This window comes from Perognathus longimembris, chromosome 17 (assembly GCF_023159225.1).
Source record: "Perognathus longimembris pacificus isolate PPM17 chromosome 17, ASM2315922v1, whole genome shotgun sequence".
Taxonomy (NCBI): Eukaryota; Metazoa; Chordata; class Mammalia; order Rodentia; family Heteromyidae; genus Perognathus; species Perognathus longimembris.
Genome location: NC_063177.1, coordinates 1310646 through 1331789, shown reverse-complemented (window position 1 = coordinate 1331789; position 21144 = coordinate 1310646).

Below are 21144 nucleotides of genomic sequence, written 5' to 3'. Positions count from 1 at the left end.
ATCCTAGCTACTCAGGAGTTTGAGTTCTAAGGATCACAATAGTTCAAAGCCAGACCTTTGAGACTCTTATCTACAATTAAACATGAAAAGACCAAAAGTGCAGCTGTGGCTCAAGTGGTAGAACATTAGCCTTGAGCAAAAAAGCTCAAGGACAGTGCCTAGGCCCTGAGTTCAAGCCTTATGACAGGCACGTGTGTTCTCTCTCTCTCTCTCTCTAACACACACACACACACACACACACACACACACACACGCAATCCCAACCCTTTCCCCCACTACTGATTACCAAACCTGAAATAGGCCAAGGCAATGGAAAGAAAATGTGAAGTTTACTGGACTGCATCGTAATTTCTATTACCTGGAAATAGCTAAATAAATTTATTATTGTTAAAAATGACCAGAAAAGCTATCATATCAACCCAAAATGTTAGTTATCCAGGGGCCGAGCAGAGATAAATAAAAATTAGCAGGATGTAAGAAAGAAGGAAGCTGCTAGCCCCTAGGTCTAGCTCATTCAAAAAATAAGTTGCCCATGTTCTGAAGGAATGTCTCCATAAAGCTCTGCACAATGATATAAAAGAAAACACACACCTATGTGCTCATACCTTCAAAAGCAAACTTGCTTTGCAGATATAGTCAGACAGCAGATCCCCTTGGCACTCTCAGAGACTTAACTGTGGTCATGGTCTAAGGCCCCACCTCTGCAAGAAGCAAGAAAGCAATGCAGGTCACTTGGTTTTCATTTCCCCATACAGTCAGGACTAATCATGGAAAAACTGTACTGCTTTCCATCTTTGGTTGTGCTAAAATACTCTCTCCCATTAAGATTCAGAGTAGCCAGCCAGGAGAAGAAAGACAACTTTCTAATTCCATCTACCCCGAGAATAGTGAAACCAGACAGTAGGGTCCACACTTTGTCAATAGGTGAAGGAAATCAAGATTCATCATGGCCATTGAACTCTTCATTATACTTCACTTCTGTTTCAGCTGAGAAAACAATCTGCTGATTGGAGAGTATTCCTCCCCACCTTTCCTTTTTAGTTTTAGGCACAAACTCATACCTATTGGCAGTTCACAAAGCATCAACATGTACATCGGCACTTCTGTTGATTATTGAGTGCCTACTGTCTTATAGTCAGATGGGCTGATGTAGAGACCTCGGGTTTCCTTTCTTTAGCCATTGTCCTTTTTGAGTAGCCATGCTTAGAAATTGGCACCCTTTTTAAGGAGAAGACCACCTGATGCCAGGAAGCCCAAAAACTCTGTACCAGACCAATAAGTCTGACAAACTGTGTACCCAAGAACCAACAAAAAATGCTAATACACATGGTAATACTTTGTGGTCTACCAGTAGGTATGAGTTACTATGTCTACATTGATCAAGATGTGTTGTACTCACAAACCATGTTTAAACCATGTTTAAACATGTTGGTTTAAGGGCTGGGGATATGGCCTAGTGGTGAGAGAGCTTGCCTCGTATACATGAGGCCCTGGGTTCGCTTCCCCAGCACCACATATACAGAAAACGGCCAGAAGTGGCGCTGTGGCTCAAGTGGTGGAGTGCTAGCCTTGAGCAAAAAGGAAGCCAAGGACAGTGCTCAGGCCCTGAGTCCAAGGCCCAGGACTGGCAAAAAAAAACAAAACATGTTGGTTTAAACATGTTGAAACCCCCCTACTTAAAGACATTAAAAAATAAATAAAAGAAAGGTGGGGGAACATATTCCCCAATTAGCAAACTGCTTTTTCAGCTAAATAGAAGCAAACTTCTAGAATGTCTTGCAACTAGGGTTTGACATCCAAACTGGTTACATTTCTATAATATCACCATTTAAATCCAGCCAGGCCAAGTTTTCCTTCCATAAACCAGTTTAGCAGATCTGTCATCTAATGCCACCCTGGATTCCAGGGCGATAAATTCAAAGGCTTTCAACCTCCTTCAAACATTTAAAAAAATATATGATTCTCTAAGAAGCCTGGGATGGCAGTTAAGCAGCCATGCAGAGAGTTCATCTACATTTGCTGGTAGTTAACCCATTAAGGAAATAATAATTTGCTCAAAGGGATAGGCCAAGGTTTGCTCTGGGCCATGGCCAGCCAAGAATCTATTGGGATTTCTCTGACTCCTGTCACTCCCCACCTCAGCATTCTGGCATCTCCCGTATGGCAGGAACATCATGTTCTTGGCTTCTTGGTCCTTGTCATTTTAGGCTGCAGTAAAAGAAAGACAAAAAAGAAGGCTTAAGGGGGGTTATCCCCAAGACAAAAAAGATCCAAGAAACCAAAGATTGTAGACTGTTATCATGATATAATGCTAGGTTCAGATTCTTAACACCACATCATTTCTGCTGCCAAGACATACTGAGTCATCTCTCACTGAGAAGCATTCTTGCTATGTTCAGTCAGCTCAGGATTCCAAGTTCTCACAATGTGGAAGAAAAGGCATGGAAAAGTAAGAAAATCAGCATTTACTACATTTTTAAAGCACACTTAACTTCTCTTAATCTTCCAAACAATAGAATTATTATCTGCAAATAATGTAGTACAAAACTCAAGTACAGGAAAAAAGAAATATTTACCTCAAGGCATGGGTCTGTAAAATGAAAAAAGGTACTATTTTCACTAAAATATGGATTCAAAATATCTTCAAGTGCCAAAGTTGCTTGACTGAGTATCAAAGTTAGCTCATCCAAAAGAGTATTAAAAAAAATACTCTATGTATTCATCTTTTCTCCTTTTGTCAAGCCACATGTGAAAAAACAATTTCCCCTACCAAAATGTGCCTATCTCCTAAGCCTTGGGATCTGAATTGTTAGGTGACACAGAAAAGGGAAATCTGGTTGTAGGTAGAATGGGGCTGCTAATCAGCTGGTCTTAAGATGGAGAAATGATTCTGATTTATGCTAGTGAGTCCATTGTAATCACAGGCATATTAAAAGAACAACGGAAATCCAAAGAGAGAATGTGAGAACGAGGTATAGCCTCAGAAACAGGGTCAGATAGATGCTGCATCACTTACTCTCAAGATGGAAGAAGGAGTCACCCTTCCTGCAAGGAGTGCAGGAAACCTCTCGAAGCTGGACACAGACCCTCCCCCCCCCAAAAGGAATCTTTTCTAGAGCCACCAGAAGCAATCTGTCCCACTGACACCTTGACTTTACCCCCACAAATCAAATGCTGAACATTCAACCTCCAAACTGCAAGATGATACATCTACCTTGTTTTATGGCACCAAATGGATGGCCATTCTGTTACCACAGTAATAGAAAGTCAAGTGGAAGACCAAACTATTTACAATAAGCCACCAGCTTTTGCTATCATGATGGAGGCCATAGATCTTAGATGCAGAATAGACTCAAATTCCAGTCTGCTCATATCTGGCTGGGATATCCTGATTTGTCCAGCTCAACCATGGTAAGACAACCTTGAAAAAAAAAGTCATATCTGTCAACTAAACCCAATATAGCAATGCTTTGGATGTGTGAGCTATATTCTAAGTCCTTGAAGCTCAACTGAAAAGTGAAGGCTATTTAGAAGTAAGACAAGACTTACAGAACCAGAAGTTATGCAGATAATCTCTCTCTCTGTTTCTCTCTGTCTCTGTGTCTCTTGCCTGTAAATATATATATATGTATATATATATATACATATATATATACATGTATATATACATATATATATATATATATAATCTATTCTCCTCTTGCAGATTACTTGTTTACTCCTTCAGCATAGCCACTCCAAGAGGGTAGCTTCTGGCCCAGTGAAGTGCCAACCTACCAGCCTGGTTCTCCTCACACCCAAGAAATTCAATCTCCCCATCTTTAAATCAACACTTTGCATAATTCTGTGGGACTGTGAAACTGATAAGCCTGTATCCTATCTGGTGTTCATATCTAATTCTATCAGCCATGGGCAGGGTGGAAGGAGTAGGAGCTGAGGTATTTGCTACTAAGACCTCCCTTATCTGGGGCTCTAGGTTGAGTAAGAGCTCTAAGAAGACATGAGAGAGCAGAAAGGAAGATGATTGACATCTGTGGTACATCTCTACACCCTAGGGACAGCCTTATCTTTGGAAACAGAAATTGCTTCATTTCTGTTGACTGGGCTGTTCTCCTCCCTCTTCCTTGCACAGGCCAAGTTGAGGCTGTTTACCTCTGCAACTACTTTTTCTGTCCTTCCATCCTCTGATTGACATCTTCCTTTAAAATATGCTAATATATTCAAAGAAGTTACTTTCAAATAGTGCTGTCCTGAGAACCATTCGGAATATTTCTGGTGACTTAGCATATTTTACTGTTTAACTCGCAAAGGAAAAGAATAATTGCCGATGGTTTGAAGGGAGAAAAAAAATCCTGAGTCCAACTTCTGATGAATACAGTAATTAATAAATCATCATTATTAATAATAACATTAAGGTTTTTGTTGCAGTTCAGAAAATGTAATCCTTACAATTTTCTGTCATAGAGCAGGTTCTGATGATGGTTCTGAATATGACAATGAGGCTCAGAGAGTTAAAATGGTGTACACAGAGTCATACCACATTATGTGATGCTTACAGAAAAGAATAATGGTTTTATTTATTAAAGAATAATGTCAGGTGTTCTGCATTTTCTATTTCTGGCCATTCTAGTAATTTGGGGGTACCTTATCTAAGTCCCAAAATTGTAGGAACATCTGACTTTGAAAGCAGTCTTCTCTCTGGGTACCCCATCCATGTCCCTGAAGTCTTTGAAGGCTTAGCTGGAGTATTCTATGTGCTCAAGGCTAGCACTCTACCACTTGAGCCACAGCTCTTTCCAGATAGATGTTTCTTATCTCTCCTTTAAGGCTCAGCTCAACACCATCTCCTCTACCAATCTTCTTATGCTGTTTACAGACTGTTGTTCTTTTTCTCCTGGGCTCTTGCATCCAATTTATCCAGATACTTGTGTGGCTCCCACCCCTACACACCTACACATGGGGAGAATGGGAGGAAAGTGAGAGTGAGGAGGAAATATGGAATGCCAAGAGCGCACAATAGACTGCAGAGGGCAGTGGCTTCGTCTAGAAGAAAGCTGCCTGAAGGCCTGGGATGTAGGTTGCTCCCTGAAGGAAGAGCCCTGCATGCATAAATACAGAAGAGGATTAATGAGCCTTCTAGGTTCCAGAGGATGGCAAGGACAGACTCAGAAGAAAGCATAGCTCTTCCAGGAAGGAGAGATTTTTCTGGGATGATAGAGTGCAAAGAGTAAGAAGGCAAAAGAAGCCTAAAAAGTTAGTCAGGGTTTGGAGTCTGGCTTAGCAATCTGAAGCTAAGGTCCTAAGGTCAAGGAAGCCTCTAATTTCTTTATTTTTAAAACATAACAAAGCCAGTGTATAAGTTCATGCTATTTAGCTGCAAGGAATAGAGATCCATGCAAAATAGCTGAGGTGGAATGTGGGGCGGGGGGGGGGGGGGTTGTATAAGGATTCACAGAAACTTGATGAAGAATAGGACTGGTGCCCAGGAAGAGACTGGAACAGAGAATCAGAAACCCGTAGAAAGGCCATGAACGATTCTTCCTCCATCTGTGGCTCATACTGGTCTATGTATGATCATTTTCTCTACTTGTCCAAAACAATGTAGACACTAGCCAGCCTTCAGCCCTCAGGTTATAAATTATGGCTCTAAATTATCGTTCACTTAAAAAAAGAAAAGGAAGACATGAATGCTATATATGTCCAGTCTGTAATGGAGGAGAGGAGAAGGCAAATGGAGAGGGTGAAGGAAGGAGAAAATGGTCAAAATACATTATGTACATGTGTGCAAGTGGAACAATAAAACATGCTAAAGGGAATCTGAGAAAGGGGAGAGAGGAAGAATTGCAGAGTGGGGGTGACTCTGATCAAGGCACATGGTATACATTTATGGACATGTCCAAATGAACCCCTCCTTATACAACTATTGATGCTAATAAAGTGTAAATAAATGAATATAAATAAATACTTGAAGTTCTACCTGGAGGACATAATGCTAGGGAAGTAAGCTAAACACACGAGGATAAATCCTACAGGATCACGTTTATATGTGGAATACAAAACAATAGAATCCAGGCAAACAGATTTGGGAGGGTAGTATGGATTACAAACATTCAATTATGCAGAATGAATTAATTCTGGAGCTGAGATCCAGGGGATTGGGGTTTAACCCCAACCTGGGGGGAAAATGTCCACTGGATTCCATCTCCAAAAATAACCTGGAAAAAAGCTGGAGGCATGGTTCAAATGGTAGAGAGCCAGCTAAGCAAACTCAAGGCCCTGGGTTCTAATCTTGATATTGAATCTGATCTTGATATAACAATTTTATCTGTTATAAATCAACAAAGGTGTAAGGCAACAGAGCAAGGGTTGGAGAGAGGGAGGAAGAGAGGGAAGGAGGGAGGGAGGGAGGGAAGAAAGAAAGAAGGAAGGGAGGAAGGAAAGAAGAGAGGGATGGAGGGGGGAGGGAAGGAGAGAGGGAAGGACCAAGATGGAGAGACAGGAAAGAGGGAGGAGGGAGGAATCTGTACAGAAAGTCACAGTGGTTTTGTTAACTGAATTTCAAACTTAACAGAGAAAGAATGCAACTAAGCCAGCACACTTGCAGTGAGCAATGAGCAGGCACAATGGGTTCAAGAGTTTCATGACACAAACATAGCCTCCACAAGGCACAGTGGGTCTCAGAGGAGGGATAAAATGTCACCGGCTCAGCACACCTCAAACGGAAACTATAACAGACCATAGGTCCATAACTAAAACAGATCACCTCATCCACCACCTGAATAAGTACTTGTGCTATGCCTAGATTTCCGGTTCCCAAAGATCAACAAGGAGCCGATTCAGATGCAAACGCACGGGAGTCTTTATTGCAAGCTCCAGCCTGGACTCTCAACCATCAAACAGTCACTGTCACTGACACAGTGGATCTGGATTGAGAGCCCCGACCCTCATATAGGCAGGGTTTTTTTTATTGTGATTACAACAGGGGCAGGGTATTTCCAACTTGGCAGATACTTGATTGGATGGCATTTAGCAAGCAAGTCTTGCCCTATTTCTATTGGCTATCTACTCTTTCAGTTATCTATTTTGACTTTGATATCGAGAACTGGCCTCGATATCAGGAACTGACAACAGGTGGTTAAGTAACACTGATGCAAGGGGTTAATGCAGGGGGTAGAACAAGTTACAATGGGTTTACAGAAGCAGAATTTTGTGGTCAGACTGACTTAGTACCAACTTTATTTTAACAATTGCTACCATGTTTTCCCATTACCACTAACCAAGCCTGAGTGGGCTAAAACAATCTAGTACTGGATCATAAGTAAACCAACCCAACAGTTACCGTGGCATTTCTACTACTATTATGATTATTTCTATAGTTTATGATTATGATCATTTTTTACTGTCCATTACCATGGTTTCTACCTAGGTACAGAGGGGAACAAGGGTTCCCTATATTTTTAAATGTCAAACTACAAGAAACTAGTCTCATGGGTGGGGGTGCCTCCCACTAGCATGGAGTCATCACCAGGGTTTAGAAGCTGTTATAATTTTAACACTAAAACTTATATTTAGTCACTCAGGTTTTTAAGTTAGCCCTTACACGTGCAGATGTGACAGATGCACTAAAGGAATTAAAATGCCCTTTCATCCAGGTAATAGAAGGTGAAGACATGGACAGAGAGGTGTCTGTGAAGATAGGGACTTTGAAGACTTTAAGGATACATAACTCACATAACTTGATGATGTGTTTAGTATGAGCTATAAAGGAGAAAAATGCCAGGCAGTTGTAGGGTTTCTGGCTTAACCAATTAAGTAGAGATTAATGTCAATGGTTTAAAAAGCTAGGATATTGAGAATGAAGCAGGTTGTGGTGAGCGTAGAATAAAGACCCAGAAATCCCATTTTGAATATGTTGACTGTGAGGCAGCCTATGAGCTTTTCAAGTAGAGACAGCCAGGCATAGAAGAGAGAGCTGCCCTTAAGACACCAGGCCAGAGATGGTCATTAACACAACAAACATGAAAGGAGCAGTCAGGAAGAGCATGGAGCAGGAGAAGAGAAAGGTCTCAGAACAGGTCCTAGGGAATCCCAACTTTGAACCATTAGAAGTGAAAAAGAAGCTGACAATATAGACTTAGAAGGAATGGCCTTTAAAATGGGAGGGAAAGCAGGAGAAGGAGGGAAAGAGAGAAAGCGAGAATCAGACTAAGTGGATGATTCAGAAAGAACGGAAATATTGTCTTTGACAAATTTTCTCAAGAGACCAGGGGAAATGACTGAAAGTGTCCAATCCAACAGGCTCATTTATGATATTGTATTTTTTGTTAGCACATCTATTTCTCTACTAGCCTGGAAGCTCTTTAGTCAAGATGATGTTTTCATGCTTTTCTTCCCTGCAATTAACTCTGATGCCTGGCACAGAGTAAAGACTCAATAACTGTCAGTTAAGTGAATGAATAAATAAGCTGTAGGCATTCCAAGACATTAAAATCCACTTCTGGATCAGATACAAAACATATAGCAAGTCTTCAGTAATTTACAATAAATGAACAGTGAATCCAATATGACCTCCAAAAAAGAGATTGAATCTCTTTAGTGAATGCTGACTCCTTTATGTATAGCCAAGGAGAGCTCCCTGAAACTGCCCAGCTATGACAGCAGTCACTTCAGTGGCCACTGCTGAAAGAGTGACTTGAAAATAATCTGGTTTATGTGATTTTTAGTATTGCATGTATTAGGATAATCAAATGGCATTATCTACAAAGCCAAGTTCATCTCCAGTCTAACCCCTGCCGAATTACACAAGGCTCTGCCATGAATGGGTTATTGTCTCTATCTGTGAAGTACAAGTTCAAGGCCTATATGAATAGATGCTCTCAGTCGGAATCCCATGCTTAACCCTGGCTGGTTGAAAACAAAGTCACAAGAAGGGGAACACACACACACACACACACACACACACACACACTACCTTTTTTTACTGGAAGCAGATATAATTGCTAGTTCATATAGCCATCATCAAGGATAGTATTTAAAATATTTAGCTGTAGGCAGGCCTAAGTACTGATGACTCAAAAAAAAAAAAATAGACCCTGACAAATGGGCAGTGGTGCTGTGTCAGGATGCCCCCTGCTGGAACAGATGTTAAACCTTCCCTGGTGCTGAGAGGTCCAGATGAGGGAAGCTGCAGCCAAAGTTGTCAAAAGGCATTGGAAAAGGGATATGGACAGAGAGGCTTGACAGGGTTGATGCTCGCAAGTCAGTGAAGAAATGAAATTGTCTCTTCTACCATTATAACAATGGCCATCCCACTTATTATGGAATTATGCATCTTAACATTAAGCTGGTTCAAGAGAGAAGCAGATCAATTCTGAGCTATTCTCCCTGAGTGAACCCCAGTGTAGATCCAACACTGGACTTGATCTAAGCACAGGTAGGGCTGATTGACATGTCTTTTTCATAAACCTAAATTCTAGCTATATGATTATTAATTGTGTGTTTAGACCAACTGAGTGGCAGTTTAAGCTGAGGTTGCTGAGCAGTTCTGACAACAATCACTTTGTAACATATAGTTCCCATATTTTGTGACAAAGGTCTGAACAAGAAGCAAATGATTCCTCAAGGATGAGGTCTCTGTTAGTTATGGTTTTAATTATTAGCCCAATTATATGGGGGAAACAATCGGGGGTATTTTAGTTCCCCCAATGCCCTGTAATTGTCCCTCCCTCAGCTTCCAGGCTGGGGAACTCTCTGTGGGAGCAACTAAAGAAAGTTGTTCTGGAGGGCAGCAAGAAAGTAAGCTAAGATGCTTTCTCCATCATATGCTATGAATGAGAAGAGTCTAGGCAACAAAGCAAAGATTTTCCAGAAGAATAAAAGTAGGAAGAGTCCAAGCACCAGTAGCTCACACTTGTAACCCTAGCTACTCAGAAGGCTGAGGATTGAGGTTCAAAGCCAGCCCAGGAAGGAAAGTGTGTGTGACTCTTATCTCCAATTAATCAGTTTGAAAAAAAAGCCAAAAGTAAAGTTGTATCCCAAGTGAAAGAGCACTAACTTTTAGCAATAAAGATAGGGTATGGTGGTACAGTGGCTAGGCTCTGAATTCAAAACCCAGTACACACACACACACACACACACACACACACACACACACACACACACACACTTAGGAAGAATGCCAAGAACCAAAAGAGATGAGCAAAGCTGCTAAAAAGTGTGACAAACAGTAAGGCAACAGAGAAATGTAAGATACAGTCTGTAGCTCCAGTCTCAGGGCCCATGGTAGGAGAGAAGCTAAAGCCTTCTCCACCACAAGTGACCTTGCAATGGACTGTCAGGCCTTATTGCAGGACAAATCCACACCTCCCACGAGCCCTAAACCCCAGTGTGAGGATTTGGTGAAACAGTGACTTCTCCAGCATGACAAGTGAGCATCAGATGAGACAACTTTTCGTGGAGAGTACAGGGAAGTATCATCTTGAGGGAGGCAGCCTCTGAACTCAATAAACAGCAAAAGCTATAGCAGACACCCCACCACACTTGGTGAGAGCAATTTTAGTACCCCAGGCCCATTTTACCAGCCTGCTGTCCCAGTAGCAAGCTGGGATCATAGAATGATCAGTTGATATAAGCTGTTTGCAAGTAGCCTACTACTCAGCAGGATAGACTGAGCCACATCCAAGGGGTTGCAAAACAAGGGAATGTCAGGATTCAGTCACCAGATAAAGTTCTTTTATGTACTCATAGTATATAAGATCACATTTAGCTTGTGTGTGTAAGCATGTGTGTGCACACCAGTACTGGGGAGGGAACGCAGGGCTTCTCACACTCTCCCTGAGATTTTTTACTCATGGCTAGCACTCTACCACCTGAGCCACACATTTGTGGAAATGTGGGGAAAACTATCTATCTATAAAATAATTTCAATCACATGATTTGAGTGACCACCTGTCTCACACTCAAGGTGTGTACTTACACAGCCCGGCTCCTCTGTAATATTGGACCAATCACTTTTCCATCATGCAATTTCATTGTCAATAAAAGAATACAATTCTCTCTTCTTCTCTCAGATGAATAGCAAGGATCAAAGAAGCAAGTGCCATCTTAACCTACACTGTTCAGTGTAGGTAATTGTCATGCTAAGTAGCTATATATGTATATGTAAAAGAAAACACAATGATAAATTCAAGTTTTCTCTCCCATTAGCCACCTTCCAAGTGTTCACACTCCCACATGGTTATTGCTTTCTGTGCTGTGCTGGCCACCACAGAACGGGGACATTGCATCATTGTAAAGAGTATACCAGACAGTCTTGTTTTTAACAATAGAGCTGGATACTAATACGAGTGATGTCATTATTGCTGGGGCTGGAGGTTGGGATTCTCATCTACTCATAAAGACAGCATTCAATCACACAAGCCCATACATGGGAGTGTGTCCGCGCAGGACAGCCTGTGTGCTTCTATTTCATCACTACATCTGCTGCAGTCAAGAAAGCAGTGAAAACATAAATTAGGCCCTTGAAAACTAGGAGCAAGGGTCAAATGGTTCTGAGTGCAGTGTGTTCTAGAAATGTCATTGTCTGGCCACAAATAGCATCCCACACATTCTAATTACAGCAGAAAGAAGTGAGTACTGTATTATTTTCCTATAAAATTGCTAATTTAGATCAGCGTTTATACAAAGGGCATGTGATCTTATGGATCATAATATCCTTTATTCTTGTTCTGAAAGATTAAGGCTGAACAGAGGGGTGAGGGGGAGAGAGTAACTGCAGGGGTGCTACAGCCACCAGAATTCTGCTCTGAAGGTGGCTTTCTCTAAATGATACAAAGAGAAGTCAGGAATAACATATAGCCCTCCAAGGAGTTTATAAAGCAGTCACAGATAATAGCAACAAAAAAGAGCAACACTGTCAAACATTTATGGTATTTGGGGGCCTGTGCTAAATGCTGTATGTTTGAAAGGCAGTGCCCTTGTGCCTGATCCAGATAGCAGATTCTTTACTTGGGAATGTTTGTGCTCTGGTCCCTCCTCCACATTCTTCCCAGCTTCTGCTCTAACCTCAACTGCAAGGGCCTCACAGTAAGTGTCCATACATCCAATCCCAGCCACTCACTGAATGGTCCCCACAGAAACCCTGCAGGGGGACTCAAGGCATCCCTGGTACACAGAATATGGCTTCCAAAGGGAGAGAATTGATGCTTGGTCTCTAGAAGAGGCAAGAGTGATACAGAATCAAAGGAGGGTCATTTGAGGGACATTAGTTCAAAGTGTGTGTGTCAACAATTCTTGGAAACTTGTGAAAAATGTACATTTGTGAGCCTCACCTCAGCCCTCCTGAATCAAAAACCTCTGGAATGGACAGTGGCCTACTGTTTCTTCTGTTTCAATAGCCCTCTGGAGGATTCTGACCCTTCTCTCATTAGAAAACTGCAGCCTAGGGCAGCCCACGCAGGGGCCATGGGCCAGCAGCAACAGCAATGCAAATCTGGACCAAATCTGGCCTGCTACCTCAGAATTGAGAGGACTAAAGTGAAAGCCACTGCCCAAACTCCTCTCCAGGTGATACTCAGGCACCCCAAAGAGTGAAATGCACTGCTTTAAAGCAGGGTTTGCTTATCTTCTTCTCCTACTTCAGGAAGCAGACAGCAGAACAGACCTCCACTATGATTAGCACTGTTTCCATTTCAATACATAGAAACACCTCCCTTATTGGTTTAAAAGAGAAAAGGGAATTTATTAGCTTAAGTTGTTGGAAAAATTCAAAAGTAAATTGGTACTCCTAGATCTAAATCACCAGTCAGAAAACTATAGTCCATAGGCCAAATCTGCCCATTGCTTGTTATTACCAAGTTTTATTGGCACACAGACACTCCCTTTGATGTACATAATATTTACAGTAGGCAGCTTTCCCTCTGCAGTGGTAGAGTGTAGTCATCTCTTTGTATACACAGGTTATTGGTCCAGGATGCTTCAGAGATACCAAAATATGTGTCTGCTCAAGTCCCTTACTAAAAAAATGGCATAGTATTTACCCTCCTCTGTACTCTAAATCATCCCTAGATTCCTTATAAGATCTAATACAGTGCAAATGCTATGTAAATATCCATTTGTTTTATTATGTAGCCAATAATGACAAGATTGTCTCTGTGTGTTCACTACATACCTTTTTGTCCTGTTTCGTAGACATGGTTGACTGATTCCTTGAGATTCAATCAACCATGTCTACAAAACAGGTTGTAGCAGAAACTATTCCCACAAAGCATAACGTGTTTATTGAAAATTCTTTTTTTTGACCCTAGCTTTCAAGCATGGGTTTCCGAGCACAGTCTTCCTTCCCAGCTGTACAAAAGGACATGGTAAACCATACCCAGCCTGCGGGCTCAGCATGCTATTGTACCTTCTCCTTCAAGAACAATAGACTCAGTAGTTTCCATAGTAACTACTTTTCTTAACTCTCTCTCTCTTCCTTTCTCTCTCTCCCCCCCTCTCTCTCTAAAACACACACACACACACACACATAAACACACATACATACATAGACACACACACTTAAATATTATCTGTATAAAATATACCTTTGTGCTCAATTAGTGAATTCCCTGGTGCAGCTTATACAGCAATAATTAAAGCACTTTCCCTACCATTATTGAAGTGTAAATTCTTGGTTAGAATCTATGAGATGGTAAGAAATGTTTATTTGGCCTTTACCTTGGGAACTTTGGGAATGAAAAATACTGTCTTTGAGCTACTCAGGAAATGAAGATTGGAAGATTAAGGTGCAAAGCTGGTCCAGGCAGCCTGACAAGACCCTATCTGACAAACTACAATAAGTTTACTTGAGTCGAGATTCATTACATATGGTGTTGAACAAGTGGATCCTCCAAAATTCAGCTGATGTGAAGATCTCAGTCAGTTCTATATCATAATCAGATGTATTTAAGCTTTGCATCCTGAGCCTTTACAGTTTTTCCTCCATGGAACCAGATATCAAGGAATGAGGGCATGGTATAAATAAGAAGTAAGCCTTAAGTTTAATGCCCAGGACTGGAAAAAGAAAAATAGTGTCTTCTGTAAGCTAATAAAATGAGTGGTTGCCGGGAGTTATTAGTCACCTTTAGAATAGGGATCCACAACTAGTGAAACAATGTATAGTTAAAGGGTTGAAATGTGCAGCCCTAGCCTCTAAATAATAGAGTTCAGAGTTTCCTGGTTGGGAAATATATGGGGTCATGGGAGGGTAGTGCACCCTAAAAGGGCAGGGAAACTCCACTTTCCTCATATATACCTTGCATCTCTCCCATCTGGCTGCTCCTGAGTTCAATCTTTATTAATAAACAAGTATAACCAAGTAAGTAAAGTACTACCCTCCCTCCATTCTTCAATCCATTCTAGAAAATTATTCAACATCAAGAGGAAATGGTGGGAACTCATAATTTAAAGCCAGTTAGTCATGCATACCATTCAGTGGCCTAGGAGCTGTGTTGGCTAGTATCTAAAATGTAGACAAGTCTTGTGGGGCTGAGCCCCTAAACCTGTCCAATCTGGCACTTACTCCAAGCAGCCACAGAATTGAACTAAAGTAAGACATTCCATTGGTGACTGAGGAATTGGATGTTGGTCACTGGGTATGAGGAATCACCTAAGAGGAACTGGATGTTGGTCACTGGTACCTCAAATGGAAGCTGGTTTATACAGAGCCCAAAGTGATTCATCACAGTACTGAGTCACTGTTTTGAGGTAAGTTGTAGACATTGTGGTAGGAGCTGAAGGGTTTGTAGCAACAATCTAAAACTTCTTGGCTACTGAAATCTCTGAGAATTCTTTGGCTTTATTATAGTTCACAGGCATCAATATCATTATTAAATGACAACACTCCCTGTCTACCCAAAGTTATTCTGCCTGTGGCAATTTGTGGGAATTAAAGGAAGATCTGAGTTTCCCCTCTGAACAGGTGCAGGGAGGATGAGAGAAAGAATCTAGAAGAAAATCATGGAACCATAGTCATCTAGCTAAAGCATTCCCTGGATCAATAGGCCACCATGAGATTTTAAGCCATGCCGGGCTGAAATACATGATTGTACACATCACAGGGATGGCTTGAACCTTCTAATGGGTTCTAAAATAACCACATCTAGATTTTTTTTATGAAGCAAATAGACTCGGGGTCATTTTAGGACTTTCAAGATACTAGTTTCAAGTTTGGATACTCTCAATATCACGTCCTATTAAATGTAACAAAATAGCCCATCTAGAGCAATAATTTTATATAATGACATAAGCACCAACTCGCATTTTAGGAGACTCGGTGGCTTAATATTACTTTTGTAAAGATTTAATGAGTATTTCATTCCTGATTTTTGAAACTGATTTTTTTAAATCTCACTTGTTTCTTCTGGCCCTGAGAAATATTGAAGACTCCAGGCGTAAAGGAGGGCCCTGGAAATAGGTGTGTGTAACCACATACATGTGAAATCGCCAGCTTGGGCAATGCATTCATCAGGTGTTATATCCTTTGTAAATTCAGGGGACAAAACGTAGGGCATCATTGTAGTTTAACTCCATTGTTATTCCTAGGACAGAGGTCCAGAACATTACAGACACTAGCTGAAATTGGCTAATTCATTTTAAGAACCGTGCCAAGGAGGACAGCTTAAGTCAAACAAGTCCACCAAGGAATGAGGAAAGAGGACAAGTGAATGCCAATTAAAATTAGTGACGGTGGGGGCTTGAGGGACAAGGTAACAAACAGTACAAGAAATGTATCCAATGCCTAACATATGAAACTGTAACCTCTCTGTACATCAGTTTGATAATAAAAATTTGAAAAAAAATAAAATAAAATAAAAAAATAAAATTAGTGACGGGCTCTTTAGGATAGATGAGGATTTTATGGGCTAAACAGAAAGTATCCATCCTTTGGGGTTACAATCCATTGCAGCAAGCCCTTCTCAAAGGCCATAGTAAGAATCTCAGCAAAACAAATGACCTCATTAATTAAATGGGTTTGTTCTCTCACCATCCTGCCTTAATTATTCTGACTTTTCAGAGAAATATTTTTCAAGCCCATTTATATATCCATCATTTCTAGTAATCAATGCCACTCTAAACCCTGTATGCTTTAAAAAACAGTTGCAAAGGTAAGTACACAGGCTGAGCATGGTAGTGCACACAGACAATCCCAGAAAATCAAGAGGTTGAGGCAGAAGGAACAAGAGTTCAAGGCCAACCTGAGCTAGGTAGTGAGACCTTGTCTCAAAAAAAAAACAAAAAAGCAAAAAGCAAACAAAGATAACTGCACAGGACATGCCTCTCAGCCTGTGAGACTGCTGAGCCCAGTTCCTAAGAGGCCTAAACCAACCAGCTTCATTCTCCAACTCAACTAGTAATACAACTCATCCTTTATTGATATCTTCTCCCCAGAGAAGACGAGCTCTACTTCTCTTTCATTCAGTGAATACCTATTATTTGAATACCTTTGATTTGGTTCTAAGTCAATATATAAAACAGTAAACATAATAGATCAAAGTCATAGCTCCATGAAGCTGACACTCCATTTGGTAAGTTTCTTGCATAACCTTGAGGGCAAGATTATTTTTTTATTTTGGTAGTCCTCAGATTTGAACTCCGGACCTTGAGCTTGTTAGGAAAGTGCTTTGCCACTTGAGCTAGACTCCAAACTCTTGTATGACATTGTGTGAATGTTGATGCTGCAGGAGAAAGAGCTCCTCTTCTTCCATATGCTAACAGCTACCCTGCTGCACTTGAAGACAGTGATCTTTTGCATTTAGACATGTTTCTTCAGGGTCAAAACCCACCAGGCACACAGCAGCCTGTCAGGTTAAGTACCAGCCATGCTTCCCACACCAGGATACTACACTGGATTGAATGAGATAATGATTCATTTTTTCCCATTTTCTCTAGAAGTGGAATTCAGAGCCATCCCAGTACCAACAATATCATCAATGTACTAAGCTCCATTTATTTTTTATTTCCTTCACTTTACTGTCCAACTCCATCCTTAAGATGCCCTTGTTGCCCTAAAATATCCATTGAACAATGTAAGTGAAATTCATAGTCCAGTGGAAAGGGGAATAAAAAAGGAGAAAGGGCAAATACTGTTCCCTGCAGAGCATGAACTGAAATTCCATCATCATTGTCAAGAGGTGAGGTCTTTAAGAGATGAATAGCCTTCTGAGGAACCTCCATACCACTTTCTAGAGTGGTTGGACATAGTAGCAATGTAGTAGGGTTCCCTTTTGGCCACATCAGCTACAGCATTTGTTATTGCTAGTTTTCCTGGTAATGGACATTCTTACTGGGGTGAGGTGGAATCTCAATGTTCCTTTGATTTGCATTTCTTTTATGGCCAGTGATATAGAGCATTTCTTCATGTGTCTCTTGGCCGTTCTCATTTCCTCTTCAGAGAAGTCTCTTTTTCGGTTTTTAGCCCATTTGTTGGGGGACCATTGGTTCTTTGGGGATTTGTTTGGAGGAATTTAATTTTTTGAGTTCTGTGTATATCTTAGATATGAGGCCTTTGTCCATTGTATGGCTGGTAAAGATCTTCTACCAATCTGTGGGCTTTCTGTTTATCTTGCAAGCTATGTCCTTTGCCCAGCAGAAGCTCTGCAGTTTGATGCAGTTCCATTTGTCCATCCTTTCTTTGATTTGTTGTGTTTCTGGGCCTTTATTCAGGAAGTTTTGTCCTGTGCTGAGGAGCCCAAGTGTTTCTCCTATTCCTTCTTGTAGTGTTTTCAGGGTATCTGATTTTACTTTGAGGTCTTTGATCCATTTGGAATTGATTTTGGTGCAGGGTGATATATAAGGATCTAGTTTTAATTTGTTACAGGTGTTGAACCAGTTTTGCCAGCACCATTTGTTGAAAAGGCTGTCTTTCTTCCATCCAATTTCTTGGCTCCTTTATCAAAGATTAAGTAGCCATAGTTCTGCGGGTTCATTTCTGGATCTTCAGTTATGTTCCATTGGTCCTCAGGCCTGTTCTTGTGCCAATACCAAGCTGTGTTTATTAGTACAGCAGCCCCACCTTTGGGCATCTACCCAAAAGATTACAAGCGAGACCACACTAAAGCCACCTGCACAACAATGTTCTTCGCAGCTCAATTTTTCATTGCTAAAATACGGAACCCACCCAGATGCTCCTCAGTAGATGAGTGGATTAGGAAAATGTGGTACATATACACAATGAAATTCTTTGCCTCTATCAGAAAGAATGACATTGCCCCATTCATAAGGAAATGGAAGGACTTGGAAAAAATTATACTAAGTGAAGTGAGCCAGACCCAAAGAAACATGGACTCTATGGTTTCCCTCATAGGGAATAATTAGCACAGGTTTAGGCTAGTCATAGCAGAAGATCACAATAGTCCAATAGCTATGTCCTTATGAACACATAAGATGATGCTAAGGGTAATGAACTCCACGATATGGAAACAAGAGTTATGTCATTGTTGTAATTATTTTCAACATGCCATGTGAAACTGTACCTTTTTTTGTTTCTCTCATGTTCCCTTCCTGTGGTTGTACCCCTGCTATCACTGAATCTCATCTGAGTACCCTGGATACTGTATATACTTGTATTCGAGTTAGGGAAGGGAAAGTGAATATCAAAATTGAAAGACAAAGACTAAAAAGACAAACTATTCCAAAAGCAGTACTTACAAAACCATTTTGTTTGGTTTTGTTTTTGTTGCCAGTCCTGGGGCTTGACCTCAGGGCCTGAGCACTGTCCCTGGCTTCTTTTTGCTCAAGGCTAGCACTCTGCTACTTGAGCCACAGCACCACTTCCAGCTTTTTCTATACATGTGGTGCTGAGGCATCCAACCCAAGGCTTCGTGTATACAAGGCGAGCACTTTACCACTAAGCCATATTCCCAGCCCTTACAAAATCATTTGGTGTAAACCAATTGCACAACTCATGGGTGGGGGGAAGGCGGGAAAGGGGGGAATGAGGGAACAGGTAACAATTTGAACAAGAAATGTACTCACTGCCTTGCATATGAAACTGTAACCCCTCTGTTCTTCACTTTGACAATAAAAAATAAAATAAAATAAGAAGAAACAAAAAAAAAAGATGATTAGGTAAGGAGGGCTGGCCCTTATGAGTGGATTAAAGCATTTTCCTGGAAGTAGAGCCCTAATAAAAGGATATAGCTCATCTGATTTTGTCTCTTTCTGACTCTGACTACAGAGCACTGACTTTTCCTTCCTATCAGTGACATCTCAGATGTCAGCACCTTGCTCTTGGACTGCTCAGCTTCCAGAACTGTGAACCCAATAAACCTCTTTTCTTTATAAGCTTCCCTACCTATGAAATCCAGTTATAGCAGCAGAAAATAGACTGTAAGGGCAAAAAAGCCAAATCTTTAAAGAGCCTGGAAGCCCTCCTCACATCTTCTCCTGAACTCTGTCTCATGACTACACTTTTCTCAAAGAACTTGATCATTTTAGAGCCAGCAAAGTGTCTCACTATGCCTAGAATTCCAACTACTCAAGAGATATATTGGAAGAATCATGGTTTGAGGCCAGCCAAGAAAAAAAAAGTTAGCAAAACCCTAACTTGATAAACAAGCTAGATCCAGTGCTAATAGCTAAGACCTGTAATCCTAGCAATTGGAAAGGCTGAGATCTGGAGGATCGCTATTTGAAGAGAGAAAAATCTGAGAGATACTTTCTCCAATTACTAACAAAAGCCAGGCTGGAGGCATAGCTCCAGGCAAATAAACAAGCCAACCAAGCATAAGGCACTGTAGTCAAACCACTCAAACTCCAGTGCCACCAAAACCAAAACATGCCAAACCAAACAAAGCTAGATGTGGGGATGTATACTTATAGTATCCCAGCTATGAAGGAGTTGCAAGTAGGAGGATTACAGTCTGAAAAAACCTAAGACATTATCTAAAAAATAACTTAAACAAACAAGAAAAAAAAAAGGTGGGAGGATATGACTCAGTGGTAGAGTACTGGCCTAGCCAGCACAAGGTCCTGAATTCAAAACTCCAGGGGAAAAAAATGAGAGTATTATAATATGCCTATAAATTCTTGAAAACACCACCTTCTGAGAAGTGGAGCCTAACTTTTCTCCCTTGAGTGCTCACTGTTCTTAGTTTGTTTCTCATGGTAGGATGTGGCAGAGCTGATGATGAGGGGGTCCTCTAAAGCTATCTGGTAAATGGCATCATGGCTTCTCTCTAGGACCATTCTAGTGGGGGAAGTGACAGCGTATGAAAGGGTTCTCAGGTAGAGAAGCCAAGGTCTGCTGCCAATGAAGTGCCAGACTTTGAAGTCAGGCCCCATTTTACCACGTGAACCCCATTTTACCACACGAACCCCACTTTACCACGCGAACCTGAAAATAAGCAAGCCCTGTGAGCAAACCTAGGACAAGCTTATGAGGGCCCAGCCAGAACTCTAATGACTGGGAATGCTTAACTCTAACTGTCCCTAGAATACCTCAAGCCCTGAGCCAATCAGATTTGTACCCATAATCTTGCTTGCTTAAACCCCTGATTGCTGTAACTTTGTCTTGTGCCTTTATAAACTCTGTGTAATCACAGCTCGAGGCTGCCTCCTAACCTCCCCTGTGTCAGTGGGTAGGACGAGGCCCCAAGCCGCGGCCCCACTTGAATAAAGTCTTGCCTTGCTATTGCATTTCGGAATGTCTGAGCCTCAGTGGTCTTCTTGGTGGTGGTCTTGCGACTTGGCACAACATTTGAGGGCTCGTCCGGGACGGCCCCAGAGACCCCCGAGACCCCAGACTCCGAAGGTAAGAAAACAGAGCTGTTCATTCTGTGTGTCTGTGTCTGTGTGATTTGTAGTTTTGTTTTCTGTTTTGGCCGGCCACCTGAATCTGAACCTGTAGGTAGTAAAGGACCAGCCGGAGTGGACGCACTCATATGGGCAGTTCTTGAGGACTTGGGGGACGCCTCAAGCCCTCCTCAGGGGGCTCCCGCTTCCCACTACCACCCTGAACCTGAAGGACTGGACCGGGAGGCCCTTCTAACAGGTGCTCGTCCAGTCCACTCTATATTCAGGGTTGTCTGGTCCGCTCCTACACAGGAACGGGAGAGAGAGAGCCTCAAGACTGTGTGGTCTACCCCCTCACAGGGGCAGGAGAGACAC